Source organism: Pteropus vampyrus, unplaced genomic scaffold (assembly GCF_000151845.1).
Source record: "Pteropus vampyrus isolate Shadow unplaced genomic scaffold, Pvam_2.0 Scaffold21, whole genome shotgun sequence".
In the NCBI taxonomy this organism is placed as follows: domain Eukaryota; kingdom Metazoa; phylum Chordata; class Mammalia; order Chiroptera; family Pteropodidae; genus Pteropus; species Pteropus vampyrus.
In genome coordinates, this window is record NW_011888802.1 from 2,258,254 (window position 1) to 2,275,073 (window position 16,820).

A 16,820-nucleotide genomic window follows, 5' to 3' on the forward strand; every position below is an offset into this window, starting at 1 on the left:
TCCTACCTCCCTCATCGTGTTTACAGAGAGTGTGCTGTTTGTGTACAGCAAACGACCATCAAAATGTCTCTGCTTAATGGAGTTTAGTCTAGAATTGCTTGCTGTAAATAAAGATGAGAAAAGGACACTTGCTTTACCCAGGAATGTGGTCTAGTGTCTGAAGTTTTGGTTTTATGAACTTAGTATGTTTTTTCAAATGAATTTCAGTTTCGTAAAACAAACTAGATATATTTATGCCTGATTTTTGTGTGTGTGATAGCTCATTGTTACCTAAGATATAAATTTAATTTTGATGATTCATAAATATAGTTAATATTTTTTTCAATAGCATTGGGCAACTGGAAAATACATGTTGCTTCTTTAATTTAGAAATTGCACCCCAGTCAATTACATGTTTATCATAAGCTTCTAATGGGCCAAACACTGTCATAGGTGATGTATGAAATTCAATTGAACTGTACATTAAAGATTGTGGTGGTGGTGAATGTAGAAATGGTGATGGCAGTTTTACTTACACCCACACCTAGTTTTAAAAGGAATTTTGTTGTCCGAAATAAAATTAAAAGACATGCCAATTTTCTGAGAGATCCTTCTAGGGGAAAAGAAGACTTGCAGATAGCAAATAATGTATAAACCCAAGCTGAATGGTAGCGGGAGTGCCAAATAAATGTCATGGACATATGAAGAATGTAGAAATTTAAAGAACAAGGAGCTTGAGACAGGGTATTTTTATCCAAGTTGTATGACTTGAACTGGCAGCATTTTATATTAAGTGAGCAATAATAGAAAAGCTCAGATACATGAATGCATTTGGACTAGTTAGAACTCCAGGATCTGAGGGACCCTTTTTAAGAGGGTAACTAGGAATGAAGGTAATGTAGACTGAACAAGCATTCTAAGTAGTTTGAATTTTCTCCTATAGTTATGGGAGAACACTTACTATTATTAACTCTCATTTATTGGACACCCGCTATGTTTTACAGGCTTTGTGCTATGCATTTTATGTGTATTATCCCAATTATTTTACAACCTGTTAATTGACGTGGAAGTGCTATAGCTTCATTTTCATGAAGTTTTCATTATGATAGAGAAATAAAATATATTTGAGTTGGCTGGCATATATTTGAGCTGGTTAGATTAAATCATTTCCATCTCCATTTTCCTCTCTTTACTCACTGATTTACATTATGGTGAACACTCTTGACATTCTAGATACTGAGCTGAAACTCGAGATAGTGAGTAGTAGAACTGAGTATCAAATAAATGTCTACTAAGACTGTATTCTGTCTTCTATGTTAGGGAACTCAGAGGCAGTAGGTTTGTCACCAAGAAAACTGTATTTTGAAAGCACCCTTATGTCACTCTATAAGACATTTTCATGTGAATAGGGACTGAGAAATTGAGACGCTGACTTGGCCAGAGTCATGGAGTTAGAAATAATGATGTTTAATTGTTTATCTACCAAAATAACCTTTAGCTATATATTGTCATCAGTGTCTGTCAGATGACAGACGTCGTGATAAAAGCATGCTTGATATTGCACTGCTCTTCTGATGCTACTATGCAGTTCTATTCATTTTTCTAGACTTTTCTTGTTACTTGGTATAAGGGAAAAAACAAGCTTGAAAAACCTGATGAGATAAAAAGTGTTACTGTTCTATTCCCAGCTTCTCTTAGATATTGAAAATATTCAGCTTAACTTCTAAAGTCATATAGATAGTTCATTCATGTATACCACTTCTACTAGGACCTGCTAAGATAAAAGATAGTAGAAAAATGATTGGACTATTAAATATAGAGTTATTCCTTCTCTTTCAATCTGAAAATACATTGCTAAACAACTGAGAGAAACCAAGTAATCAACTAAATCCCTGTATTTGTCAATTAGCATGATGTGTGGTATACAGAACTCATTTTTTAACAGTGTTTTCTTCTATGTTTTCTTGATAATTATGTTTTTGGTTTTCAGCCATCATCAGGAACACATATATGAAAGGAATATGTACCTGGCTTAAATACTATGAGAGGTGGATAACATGTAGTAAAATTGACTCTGTAGAGAGCTATTATGAATGGCTGCATTTTACCTCAGGGAATATCTAAAAATTATAGGATCTAACATTTCAGTGTCTCCTTTGAGATCCAGAGTTAAAAGGGATCACTGAATTTCTATGTCTCGAGCATTTGAATATGAAGTAGAGGTGATTTATGAGGTGAACGGGAAGTAAACACATGTTTTAAAGCAAGTTACTGAATTATATAACTTGAGGAAAATCAGTTAAGTTCTTAGTTTTCCCATTTGTAAAAAAAAAAGTATAAAAAACACATTTTATTTACTTCATTGGGTTGTTATGAGCTTACATTACAATGTTAGAAAAAGTTCTTCAAAAATTTAAAGCTCTCTACAAATAAAAAATGTTCTTAAATTTTATCAGTCATCATTATTATCAATATCACTTTATATTCCTTTTGCCTCCAACTTTTATATTATTCTACAGAATGTAATGTTTCAAACCTGAGGCTCTTAAGTGAAAATATAGAATGGGAAATCGTTTGACGTACTAAACATATGCTATTATTGAATGCTCAACATTTATCAATTAGATTGCATATAGTCCCTCAGGGGATGCTGGCAGAGTGATGGCATTCCAAATCCACAGTGTCCTAAGGCAGGAGAGTTGTGGTCTAGTTACAGCTCTTCCACTGCTCACAGTGCTCACCACTTCTCTCTGGAAGGTTGAGCTAGCTGATCAAAAAAAGCTCATTAATCACCTAATTCCATGCTACTATAAACCGTAGTTAGAGATGAACTAGTATGCTGAGTAAAGTAGTTTAGAACATAGGTAAAAAGTCAAGAGAAGTTTTGTACCAAAAATGAGGCAAGGAACATTACTTTTTGCTGTAGATTTTCAAAATATTTTTTAATAAGTTAAATCAATTAATGTGAAGGATACTTTAATATAAGTAGGTATATAGAAAGTCATATCAAGAGACATTAATTTTTATAACATATGCAATAAGAAAACATTTAAAAAGACTATATAGATATGTATATGCTAAAATTCTTGCTGAACATTAAATCAACATACTTTTTTCTTTCTATTGATACTTGGAAAAACAAAGAACAGTGATTGAGAGCTTGAAATCTGGAATCAGAAAGGTTTGAGTTAAATCTTAGCTTCACTGAATTCTACCACTTAGAGTTATGTAGATTTGGTCAACTTTCCCAACTTCTTTGATCTTCAGTTTCTCATCTGTGAAAGGATAGTGTAGCACTTAACTCATAGGGTATCAAGATTAAATGAAAATATATAAAGAGCAGCATTATTTACAATAGCCAAGATATGGAGGCAACATGGGTGTCCACCAATAGATGAATGGATAAAGAAGTGGTGCATATAAATAATGAAATATTACTCAGTCATAAAAAATGAAATCTTGCCATCTGCAACAACATGAATGGACCTGGAGGGTATTGTGCTGAGTGGATTAAGTCAGACAGAGAAAGACAAATGCCATATGATTTCACTTACTGTGGAGTCTAAAAAACAAAATAAACAATCAGAAACAAACTCATAGACAGAGAACAATTTGATGGTTGCCAGATAGGAAGATATTGGTTGAAAAAGGGGAAGGGGTTAAGAAATATTAATTGGAGTTAAAAAAATAGTCATGGATATGTAAAATATAGCATAAGGAATACAGTCAATAATCTTGTAATAATTGTGCATGGTGTCAGATATGTACTAGATTCATCAGGGTGATCTCTAAGTTACATAAATGTCTAATCACCACATTGTACACCTGAAACATAATATTGTATGCCAACTGAACTGAAAAATAAAAAAAAATTAAAAAAACTATGAGAAAGCAGTATATAATAAAGAATAACAATATCAAACAAAAGAGCTTAGTAAAAGAACACAGAATATGTGAATAAAATGTAGCTATTCATATGACTAATGATGATTGGATTGGTATTAAATATTCATAAATTTAAAGGTAAGGAAATTTGGGAAATTTTTTTCTAAACATTTCAAAATTAAATGGCATATTAATGAAGAATATGATAATCTCTTATTTATGAATTTCATACCAACTTTTTATATTGCTATACTAACTCACATCGACCATTCTGCAAAAGATTTTTCATCGCTTGCGTGATTTTGGTAATTGAAGAAAGTCTGGAGAATGTAGAAAGTGGAGGATTATTTTGAATCAGAAGAGGAAAAAGAAAGAGGAACTTTGTGCTTTTCCCTCTATTCTGGTATCATTTTTAGTTGTTTTAATGGATAACATGGAAATGTAATTGGGATTAAGTAAAATAAGTAATAAAAATATTAGATTTAAACAACAAACTGGTAAAAAGGGTACTAAACTCAAGATTATGTTTGTAAGGAAAGAAGAAGTATAAACCTGTTGTTAGATCCTCAATAATGTCTGCTTCAGGCACCAAGTCCTTGCAAAGTTTTACATTAAAACATAGAAAAAGAAGATAAAGAAGTCACCAGGAATCTCCCAATTTAAGGAGACACATTTATAAATAAATAGTTAATTAATTGCCTAATAAAATGACTGGATAATGTACTATTGGACTAAAGTTAAAGAAGTTCTATATTCTCTTCCAGAAGATAGAGAGGAGGATGTTACAAGAAGCTTCACTGAGGAGGTAACCTTGGTGCTTTTCAGATATTGATGGTACATAGTAGAAAACAGAAAACATGTAGAATTATATAGCTTTAAATGTGGACACAGCATTTTAGTAAAGGTGGCTGTGCAATAAAAAAGCCTGAAATTTTCTATATATTTATACAAAGTTAAATTGCATTCACATGTTACATTGTTTAATTCTCAAACATCTTTATAAAATATTACATTTTTAATAACGTAACAGACTGAACGCAGTTCAGTGTCTTATCCAAGCATATACATCTAATGTCCTTTTCTTTATTATTCTGAGAAAATATTTTAAACATGTATGATTTTAAGAGTAAAATCGAGAGTGAATTATAGTAAATTTAGACACATTATTATGAAGAAAAAATACTCAAAAAGAGATAAAGATAAGATTTATGGATTTTTAACATAGCCTAAGAAATGCGTAACATATATGCAGTTTCTCTAAACTCACTAAGTAGAGTCCTAAGTCTCAAAAAAAGTTGCAGCAAAACATTTATTTAAGCTTAGTGTTGTTTAAAAATGTTATCAGAAATGGCAGAGAGATTATTTATTCTCTTTTCCTGTTTTTCATCCCATGTTTGGTTGACTGGATCTCCTCCAAAAAGAACTTAAATGAAGAGCCAAGAGTATTACATTCTGAAATATCATTAGTGAGATACAGATCCAGAAACTTTATGTGAGAATCCTTCACCCTTCCCTTCTTTTTGGATGTTTGGAAGAAGTTCCAATGGTAAGTAGGCAGGTGGCATCATGAATGTTATACTAAATAAGAAAATTCAGTAGTTTTTTTCAGTTCTAATTCTGTCACAAAAAAGCTATATAACCTTGAATAAATTGTTTTAAAATCTCAAGAACATTGTTCTCATTTATAAAATAAAATTAGACTAGATACGTTTCGAGACCTTTATTAGTTTTAACTTTATGGAAAGCTATATCGAGATTTCGATGTGTAGTTAGAGGTAATGAGATAACTCACTAAAACAAAATATTAGAAAGAGGAAGATGAAAATTGTATTAGTGGATAAACTGCAAAAAAATTCTGTGTAAGCAATTTCTAAGGATGTGCAAAAAAGAAAATGCTAAAAAGCATTTAAGAGTTTTAATTTTATTGAAGTATAAAAAATTTATATTTAAAAAGCCAAGAGAAGTAGAGAATGGAATGGAAGCTAGAATAAAAAAGAAATATTTATTTTTGGACAAGTTAAACTGTTTTAAGAAGATATAAAGAAATGAGATATGAATGTTCCAAGACAGCATTTGGTAAACAGTGTCTTCATCTAGGATTACAGAAAAAAGTGAAGAGATAAAGTAGGTCTCTAAAACTAGGTTTTAGCAAGTGTGGAAATCCTTGACACTGTGGTAAAACATTTACATGTTACTCTATTATTTTGGTAAGGTTGCATATGTAATTATGCGGCCAGAGTCATCTGACATTCATAAAACATATTTCAGTAATGAGAAAAAGGATTTGGCTAATCATTTTAGACTTCAAAATGTCTACATGGACCTAGGGAACAAGCATTGAACCTGCTTAAGAGAATGAGGATTAGTGCTTAGGAGAAGAGAAAGGAAGAAACAAGTCAGGAAGAAACTTGCGAGGGTGAATGGGAACAGAAAGAAGAGGGGCTGCATTCACTAGGCTTTATTCCTCCCTTATAACAGCAACTGTTGCAGTCTCAGATTTTGGAAGAGTTGAAAATGTGAACATTAGTAAAAGGAAACCTCATTTAAAATGAAGTTGGAAGGTTTGGAGGGGAAGCCCTCATTCACTACCTCTCACGTTAGTTACAGACCCCAACAGGAAGACTCATCTATAACAGACCTCAACAGCAACTCCATACTACTTTGCTATTCTAACAGGAGGAAGGAAGCGTTCCCTTCTTTGCCCAGTGACTCAGAGAGTGAGACGCTGTCACCACTCAGAACTCTTTCTTTCTTCCAATAGACTTTATTCAAAACAACTCCTCAAAACTTTATTTTTTCCTCTGTAAAGTTCCTCTCCTTGCTTGTTGGATTTGCCTATATGGTTTGCTGTAGCATGCTTATCATGAATTGCAATTCTCTGCTATTCCCCCCAAAACCTATGTTGCTGGTAAAAATAACCAGCTGCTTTATTTTCTAAGACAACAAAAATAATAATTTCTAGATATCAAGCCTTGTGGTAGATCACACATTTACCAAAGAGTAACAAATAAAGATTAATAAATTAAATCATTTATAAGACAGATTTTATTGTGGAGTGAGATGTTTTGTATGCTACAAAAGTAGGAGTTACGAAAAATGTCAACTCTTCTCTCATGCCTTACCTTAGACATTGTTCCTCCATTAAGCCTACCTCGACATGTCCAAGTCTGGGCTTTGTGCCTGTGTCCTTGTGCAATTACAGCCTGTAAGGAATTGTATCACAACTTCCTTATTACTTGCCTGGTTCCTCTACTCAGGAGATAAATTCTACATACAGGTAGGTTTTATACTGAGTTTGTTTTGCATTGCACTTAGCAGCATTTCACCACAGAGTTAGCCAACATAATGAACTAATGGTCTATGGTAGAAGAAATTAAACTAGTTTAGAGAAGAACAAAATCTAACAAAAACAATATGCATAGCAAAAATTAAGTATGAGAACAGAAGCGAGGTGTTTAAGAGCTAGGGTTCTAATAAGAATGTTTTTTTATTTTTGGTATATTTGTTTATTTTTTAAAATTTAAGATGCATCTCTTACTATGTGATCACAAATTACTATCTTTATATTTCTAAGCCTTAGTTTGTAAAATGAACACAATGACAATATCTATCTCATAGGGTTGGTAGAAGGTTGAAATGAAGTAATACAAGTGCTATAATAGAATATTCACAAAATATTATTTTTTTATAAACTATAATTTGTGTTATAAATATCATTAGGAATACAGAAAAAAATAAGATTTTCCCACAAACTTAAAGGTATTAAAAAAATTCTAATTGTATTCTATCATGAAAAAAAGTATGTTTAGGGATAACAAAAATCTGTCACTATTCATTTTAAATAGTATGATCATAGAAATTATATTATTTTGGCATTATAATAGGGCTACTGCATCCACGGTTACTGACACATAGTAAGTATCCAATAAATATCTGTTGAATATGTGAAACTCTTCCATTGCTATATTAAAACTCAGGATATTACAGCCCTATATATTGGAAAGAGGTTTTCCATTCTATTTTTTTTCCTTAACTAGTTAAATTTCACATCTTTGAGAAGTAGGTTATTTGATGAGTCATTGGTGGGAAGAAAATTTACTTAAAAAATACAGTATTCTCTTTTTTGCTCCATAAATGTAAGTTTCTACAAGGTGCATTTCTCTTTATGAGTATGATAATCCCTCTCTTTGGAATCTAAAGGATACTTTCAACTTGCGTGTATCTGTGCATGTGCGTGTGAGTGTTGTAAGGAGGAAAATTCAAGAAGATTGAGTAATTTGGATAAAAAAATAAATGTTTTTTTTTCTTTTCTAAGAAGAAGGATGTTGCTTTTTCTAACACTAAGTTGAGAAATCAACCAGTAGCAATTGGTTCTTTGGAGCATTTATTATAGTAGAAGTGTCTAAAAAACACAATTTATTTGTTCTATATCATCCAATAGGTATATTTTTGTGTTTATATTATGCTAAGTTTTCAGGATCATTTAATTTAATGGTTCGCAATATATCTAATGTCTCCATATGCTTGAGTAATGAATATATTTCAAAAAGAAAGAATGCCACCTAGAACAATAACTCTAAATATCAGTAAGTGTGTGTATATGCATGTAATATAAAAAAACTATTCCACATGATTGCAATTCTCACTTGCGAGGGGTCGTAACATCCACTACTGTGGTTTGTGGCAATATTGGTAGTTGTTCACTCAGCATTCAATATGGGAACTCCAGCTAAACTACTATGTTTCCTAGTTTCTCTTATTGCCGTGGGTAGCCAAATCATATGCTCTTAGTGAATAAGATTTATCAAAATTTGGTGGATATTTCTGAAAGAGTTGTGCTTTTCTTGGTTTTGGGCCATACACATCTTTCTTCTTCTCGTAACTGGAACTCAATATGAGGTTAGGATGAGAGTGATTTATCTCAGGGATGAAGTGAAGAGAATTATGGAACATTCAGAATGGTTTTATAGTAGAAAAAATCTTGTTAGAGCTCTATCTTTACGAAAAAAAAAACCACTAAATATATTTGAGTGTCAATTGCTCAACATTCAAAGAACCAAAAGAGAGCATAGTTGGCTGAGCCTTGTCATGGGATCAATCTCTGTCTCTGTCCCAAGTGGAAAAAAAAAAAAAAGCATCTATTTGGCCCTTTGGCATCTATAATAGAAGTTTTTGCCATTGATACACATGGAGGAGAGAATTACACCAAAGGAATATGCCTGATGTTTGGAGGGAGTGAAATAAAATATAGGTGATTAAAAGATATCAGAGATCCACCATAAAGATCCTATTCAGTATTTGTTCACCAAACAGCATCAATTTTTTATAGAGACTAAAAGAAGAAAAAATGAAAATAAATTATGGTTTAAAAGACCTATAAAATCTTTCTCATTGAGAAGCGTATAAAACAAATAAAAGTGCCATATTGAGATGTGTCAGTATATTATGGTCTGTGTTATTATTACCAATTAGAGAAAATACTTAATGCTGAACAATTAGTTAATAAAAATATTAGCATATATTAATAAATGGAACTATTACTATGTATTTATAGATTTATATATTGTTATTCTGTCATACTTACTTTGACTTTCCTTTCCTTTCTTTCTTAATCCATATAAATCTACTTAATCCACATAAGGTCAATATAAATAAGATAGTCCTGCTTACTCTTTTAACTTTGAAAAGTCAATAAAAAATGCTCATGGCAAACTCATAACATTAATTTTAAAGCAGGAATTGGACTAATCTTGATAAAAATGGTGAACTAGTACAAAAGGAAGAAGAGGTAGTAAGAAATTTACATGCTAACAGGACCTGCAATCATACTTAATTTTGGATGTCTTTATTCGAGAAATTTGGTGAGAGATTTTGAAGGAGAGTGGAGGTTATGATACCTATAACCAGATTTATTGAATCTTCTCCTTAACAAACACTCTAATTTTATTAAAGCCTCAGAGGCTTTTGAGGAATAAAGGATGATATTATATAAGAAAACAAGATATTTTTTCCATTATTAATTTTTACCTAAGGAAGAGAAAATGTTATCTCTCCCAGAATAAATTTGATGAAATTATAATATCTTAAAGTACCATCATGGTTCTTTCTTTCTTGCGGACCTTTAATCTTTTGAAGTTTAGAGATCTTCCTTTCTTGATTTTTACCACTATAAAGATGATATTAATTTATCTTATTTCTATAGGACAAAAATAGAATTCCAATATAAAGTAAAACCAATAATTTTTCATTGTTTCATAAATGTAAGTATAAAATATTTAACTTATCTATTTCTATAATAAGAATTGACACAATTTAATTCACTAACCTGTCACGTTTTAATAAATATGCCATGTCTCTTAAAGAATTTAAATAGAGGAAGAATAATTTAAAAGATGAAAACTTTGATTCTGATTATATTTTGTTTGGCAAATTCAGATAAGGAAGAACCTCAGTTAATATATGCAGAGTTTATCAAAAGTTGTTTGTTTGTGATGAGCAAAGAAAAAATATTAGTCATTTAATAAAAGAGAAGTCAGGTGGACATAAAAGGAGAAAGCACAGTGAAAATCACAAGGGCTTGGTCATATGAAAATTGTTAAAACTTCTTGAGTTTTAATTTCCCTAAGGATAAAACGAAGTAATTTGACTCATACTGTTTTTATGTGAATACAAAACAATATACTTAAATACCTGTGGTTGATACAGGAGATAGGCTTTCTATTTCCTTCTAATGTGTGTTGTCTTGCAAAGTCTGCAAACTTAAAATTGTATTTCTCAGTCACTACTGAAATTCTGGATACGATGCATATTTGGCTAACCCAAATGCACTTGCTCAATATTTGCGAAGCGGAAGTGAGGCAGGGGTCACTCTTCTGCCATTGGTAACATGTTGGCTATCTAATATCCTGAGATATCTGATTTTTCTGTGGCAGTATTAGCAGAAGTACAGTATAAAGTCAGTTTGTGTGTACCAAGAAGTAGAGCTAGAGCTGGGGTAAAAGTATACAAAGGTTTGCATGGTCTAGAGCTAGTGACAATAACTGGTCACAGCGATTTTCAGCTTTATGAGATTCCTGATTGTGGCAGAGGCCTTGTGATTCTTCATTTGGCAGCCAAAGAAATAGCTTCCCAAATCTCTGTCCAGTTCTCAATTGTAGACAAGATAGTAGCTTCGTTTATGGCTTGGTAGTCGTTGATGAACAATCAACCTAGAATCTACTTCTGGTATGCTCATAAATCCCTTACTTTCCCAGGTGTCTTGAGGGGATAATGTGCTCTGAAAAGAAATCTGGATCAACACAGTGCTGAGCAGATACTGATGCACAGTTGATAATTAATGGCAACAGTGATTATACTATAGCTGCAAAAAAATACATATATACACACCCATGCACACACATACACACAAAAGAAAGTGCATTTAAAATTTTGGTGTAACTAAAAAAACAAAATTCTTAATTAATTTCTGAATGACTACGATGCTGAAAAATCTGCAACTATTCTGTTTCTTTTAATCAAATCAAACATTTTATGCTAAAATATAATTGAACAGTAGATGAAATGTAAATTAATTCTCTGAACATAAAATTGGTCTCTAGTCATTATACATTTGTAAGTATGTGTTCTCTTTAGCAAATCCAGATAAGGAAGTAATCTAGGTAACATGTATAGTCTATTAAAAGTTCTCTGAAGAATGCTTTGATATGTTGCATAGTTGAAGTAAACACTTAAGTGACATGCTCTAAAAAGTATATGAAGTGAGCTAAATTGTATCTAAATCCAAATACGATGTAGAAATATACCTTTAATAAAAACTTAAAGCAATTTATAGATTAAAACCAACTATGTCCTTGTCTCTAAAAAAGTTCACATTGACTTGTGACTGCATGCATGTAGTTTACATTTGATTGCTCCCAAGTTATTGGAAAAGTTTCAAAACAATGTTGAATGCATTTAAAAACATGTGTCGCTGCTAATGTCTTTTGGGAAAACAACTATAGTAAGTCACCTTGTGGTCATCAAGAATCAAGTCGGCTTAACTAGCAATAACCAGCAGATGTATAATAAAGTCAGGAAAACTGGAAGTCTTTGGCTTCTGCCTCCAGCAAAGTAACAGGAAATGAATAGTTCAGGACATATGGGGAGACTAAATATTCCACTGTAATTCTTTGACTAAATCAAAAATTATTACACAGGATACACTTCAAGCTGTTCACTTAAAGCAGCTATAATCACCAATATTACAATATGTTGTTTCTATTACCAATGTTTTTGTATCAAGTAATTAAAGACAAATGGCTTCTATTGTTTCATGTATTTTCAGACTGCTACTTAAGTTTCATATATTCTAAGATTCCTTAAAATAAAGCAGATATATTCTGTTTGGTTTCTTACACTTATATGAGAAAATATAATTCTAAAAACTTGTAAATTCCCATAAAAGCCTATATCCCAAATCACGGATGGAGATTTAAGATTGAAAAGAATCTTGCAGCTTATCGTGTCCTCCCTTCCTTCTCCTGACAACCTCAACAATTTTAAAATAAGGACTAGATAAGGGATCTAACTAGGTCACACCTATAGTGTTTGAATTAGCAGTTTTATTTAGTACGCCATAATTATGGGCATACATCTAGAAATACCCATATATTCTTTATCTCTCTATCTATACCTCCGTCTAATCTCTTACATATAAGTACATAGGAGATAATTTTGCATAGCAAGACTCTGGAACAGCAATGCATGAGCAATTTTTTATTTTTACTACTATAGTTATACTTTTCGAGGTCAAGACTGAGTAATGAGATAGAACATCTTACAGAAACATTTGAAACCTGAATGGATTTCCCACTGTCTACTCAAAGGCCATTTCTAGCTATTCTTTCCTTCATCTCTACTTAGACCACTAACTAGGGTGACAAGAATGTATCTTCTTTCTGGATTTTTTGTCCTGAACCAGAGTAAGGATAATCCAGAAGAGGTAGGTGGTCTGTGTGAGGTAGTTAGAAGGGTCTCAGGAAAATGTTGGACAAAAGACAAGCTATCCTTCTTGCTGGACAATTTAGGTACAACATGGGAGGCTCTGAATGGACAACAAAAGGCAACAATAATTTGGCCCTGAGGTTCCTCAACACTCTACCGTGAGAGATGGTCTGCAGACTTTGGTCTGCTTCCATCGGACTCCTTTCTGGGTGGATGGGAAAAATGCTCAGAAGTTCTTAATTCTGACCCCATCCCCATCTCCAGGACTCATTCAGGGTCAGCACTTTAATTTTATATCCTCTAGGACCCTTTAAGGTCATAGTCCTCTTCCCTTCTAGGTCAAGTTCACCTCATCTGCCCAAGATGCAGACACAGGTGGTTTTACTCTCCCAGTTCTCTTTATAATCTATTGTTAGCCTCTATCCCCAGCTTTCCCTAAGCACTTCCTTTTTGATTCTAAAAGTGCATTTGTGAAATATGAAAGACTCTTGTTTGTTTGGTTTTTGGGATTTCTTTTTTATGCCTGTGCTAATAACACTGATTCTTCTCCAGACACTGTTGATGATGTTGAATGACTATAAAATGAAAATGAAAAAAAAAAAAAAGACATGATAATTAATATTTCAAGATATGTTTTCCTGCACATACAAGTAGAAAGTTTTTTATTGCCAGTTTAAAGCCACTGAGGATTATAAATTTCTCACCTCAGCCACAAATGACATTAACTTTTACTTGTACACATTCTGCAGCTGTGAATTTGGTGGATGTCGTCAGCAGGATGTCCATCTTGGAGGAGATGGCACCTTTAGCTGTCCACAGATTTATGAAGCAGCTCACAGACATGGAAATACCCTGAGCGTTTGGAATATATTTTCGGAAAAAAAAGCTGTACTCTTTAATCACTATGTTTAGAGTAATTTCTAACAAAAAGATTGAAACTTCTTCATGATAGTCGTGATAGTTATACCAGATAGACAGTGTTGAGTTTGACAAGAACTAGTGAATGAAAACAGGTCAGAAGACAAAGCAGAAGAGATTAATTTGTGTGAAAGACACAGACGAAAATCAAGGCACACACAAAACTACTGCTGCCTGAACAATTCACCAATATCCTTGTGAGGCAAATATCAAGGCCATATTACATCTTTCCACTCTTTTGTCCTCCCATATATTGAATGCCTACTGTGCCGGATAGTAGAAGCTCTCCTATGTACTAATCCATGGAATCCTTACAATAGTATTCTGCAGATGTAAAATTTCCTATGCATTAGAGATTAATGAACTGAGGAAAAAAGTAGTCAAGATCACATAGTATGTAAAAAGCCAAAATCCTCAACACATTCTCCAGACTCCACCTGCCGTGCTATTTGCACCACATCACAGCTGTCTCTGGAACTGTTCATAACACAAGAACCTGCACTGCCTGATGCCCACACCTGATATGAGGGTTGCTTCAAATAATAATAATAGAAGCCATGTATTGACTGCTTACTACGTACTCTTTTGTTGAGTAATCAAAAGAGATAGTTGCTGTTATCTGCTTAAGGAAACTGAATCTAAAATGGTTCAGTAACTTCCTAAGTTCACACACTTATGCCTGAGGTAGCGTCAGACACAAGGAGTCTGATCCAGAGCACTTATCATCGAACATTCAGCTACAAATCAAAAGATAATGTCAATAATATTCACTATCTTCCTTTTCAGTCTTCCAAGAAGCATTTTTATTACTTTGTGAATGGTAATATGTGCTCTCTCTACAAACATTTTTTTTTACCCAACTCATAAATAAAATAATTGTCAATTTCATTAGAAAAAAGGTTAGATTGGAGTTAATTAATTTAAAAACCTATATATTCAATAATGTCCTGAATTTAAATATAGTCTGTATGTGTCTGGGTGTATGGACTCCAGAAGTAATTGTACTAAATCCAGATAAGACATTTTAGATGTTATAGCTTTGCTTATATAGCTATTTATTATTAATTTACTTCTATATTTTCTTAATACCATAAGATGTAATGATTCATTATTGAAATTCAAACATACTCTGTAGCAGATTAGGAACCCCAGGAAACCCACTCCAAATCAGAGATTATCCTGTAGGAAGTTTATGAGGAAGTACCCTTGGTAGCAACACCTGTGGAAATAGATTTAGTGAGAGGTAGAATTTGGACTCTGATACAGCCACAACAAAGATCTCAGAATACCACAAGTAGAACGCTATAGATAGGATGGGACTTTCTGATGTGGCAAGGAGACTAGACTTTTATACGTCAACATCAATCAGCCATTAAATAAAGCCTGCCTCCAAGATGGAGGCATGGCTGTGGGCAAGGCAGCAATCTACAGTGGAGGGACATTTTCAAGAGGACTGAGAACTAAGGGCCAGCAGCACTCATGAAGCTGGGGTAGTAAGGCTAGGTTTCTTATTCTTTGAAATGAGAGTCACAAATAGGTAAAGGATAAAATCTAGAACAAATTAATAAAGTAATGTGAAGAGGAATGACTTCCTTAAAATAGAATGTCTATGAACAAATTTTAAAGGCAAATATAATTAGAAAATCACCTGTACATCATCTATTAGTTATAGATAATATAATTAGAAAATGGGGCAACCATCATATTAATAATTAATTTAAATAACAAACATCAAGTGACTCTAAAACTAGAATATATGGTTTTGATAAAGATGGCAATATTCATATAGTCTCAGATTAGGTCCTTCAAAATATTTAAAAATTACAAAAGTGAAAGAGTTAATTCACACTGGAGAAGATTGGCACACTTTTTATTTAAGAGTTCGGAGTTAATATAATTTTGATGGTCAGATTGATATCATGTACTCACAGAAATAAAAATATGGCATCAGTCTGTGATATTTCTATCAGAAAATGCATAACCTAAAATTATACTTAAAATATCAGATTAATCCAAATCGAGAGAAATTCTGCAAAGTAATAGGCCTGAAAATTTCAAAATTGTTAAATTAATGAAGATCAAGAAAGGTCAGAAGAATTATATCAAAGAGATGGATACTGAAGAAAAGTGATAGCTGAGTTCAAAGACAGAGGATTGGATCATTTTGCTATAAAATATATAATTGCAGTGAGTCCTCTTGGAAGGGATATATGAGAATTCTTTGTACTACCCTTGCACCTTATCTGTAAGTTGAAAATATTTCAAATAAAAAGTAAAAATTTAAATTAAATAAAAGAAAATTAGATTTAGCCTTTAGAGTTCCTAGTAAAATTTAAATAATAAAACAAAGCAAAAATACTTTGCGAATTTTGCAAATTCTTTAGGAATTTGTTGGTTATTTCCAGTTGCTGTTTAGCACAGCATTAAAGTCATGTTTAAGCTGGATTCTAAAAGGAAAATAATTTATAATTTATAAGAAGCATATAAGCACTCAATTTCAATTCCATTTTAAGAATCATTCAGCTCTGACTCTTTTCCAATCCCGTGGCATCTTGAAATACAAAATGTATATGAGGAAGGTTTTGCTGCTAACTGGTCCACGAGCATTATTTCCTTTGATATTTTATGACCCACTGTATCGTGAATTCAATCAGCACAGAGCTTTCCGCATTTGAAGTTATTTAAAAATTTATATAAGTTGAAATAGCTTCCTATTAGAGTAATGCAGGAAATAAGAGGCATTTAAAGCAAATAGTTGAAGTAACAGAGAAATAAGAAGAATACATAGCAAAACCAGAAAGCCATTATGTATGTATAGAAATATATTAAATATGTATATATTCATTCATAACCATTCAATCTATGGGGAAAAATGTTATTTTTAACAGAATATGAGAGAAGTTAGAAAATAACATTTTATGCTAAGTAAAATTTTATTTTCATAGAAAGCTTTTGAATTGTTATCAAGTCTTTATAGCACTACGCTTTTGCAAAAACTGACACATTCTTCAATTGTTAGTAATAATTCAAAATAATTCATTCTTTACTTTTATCAT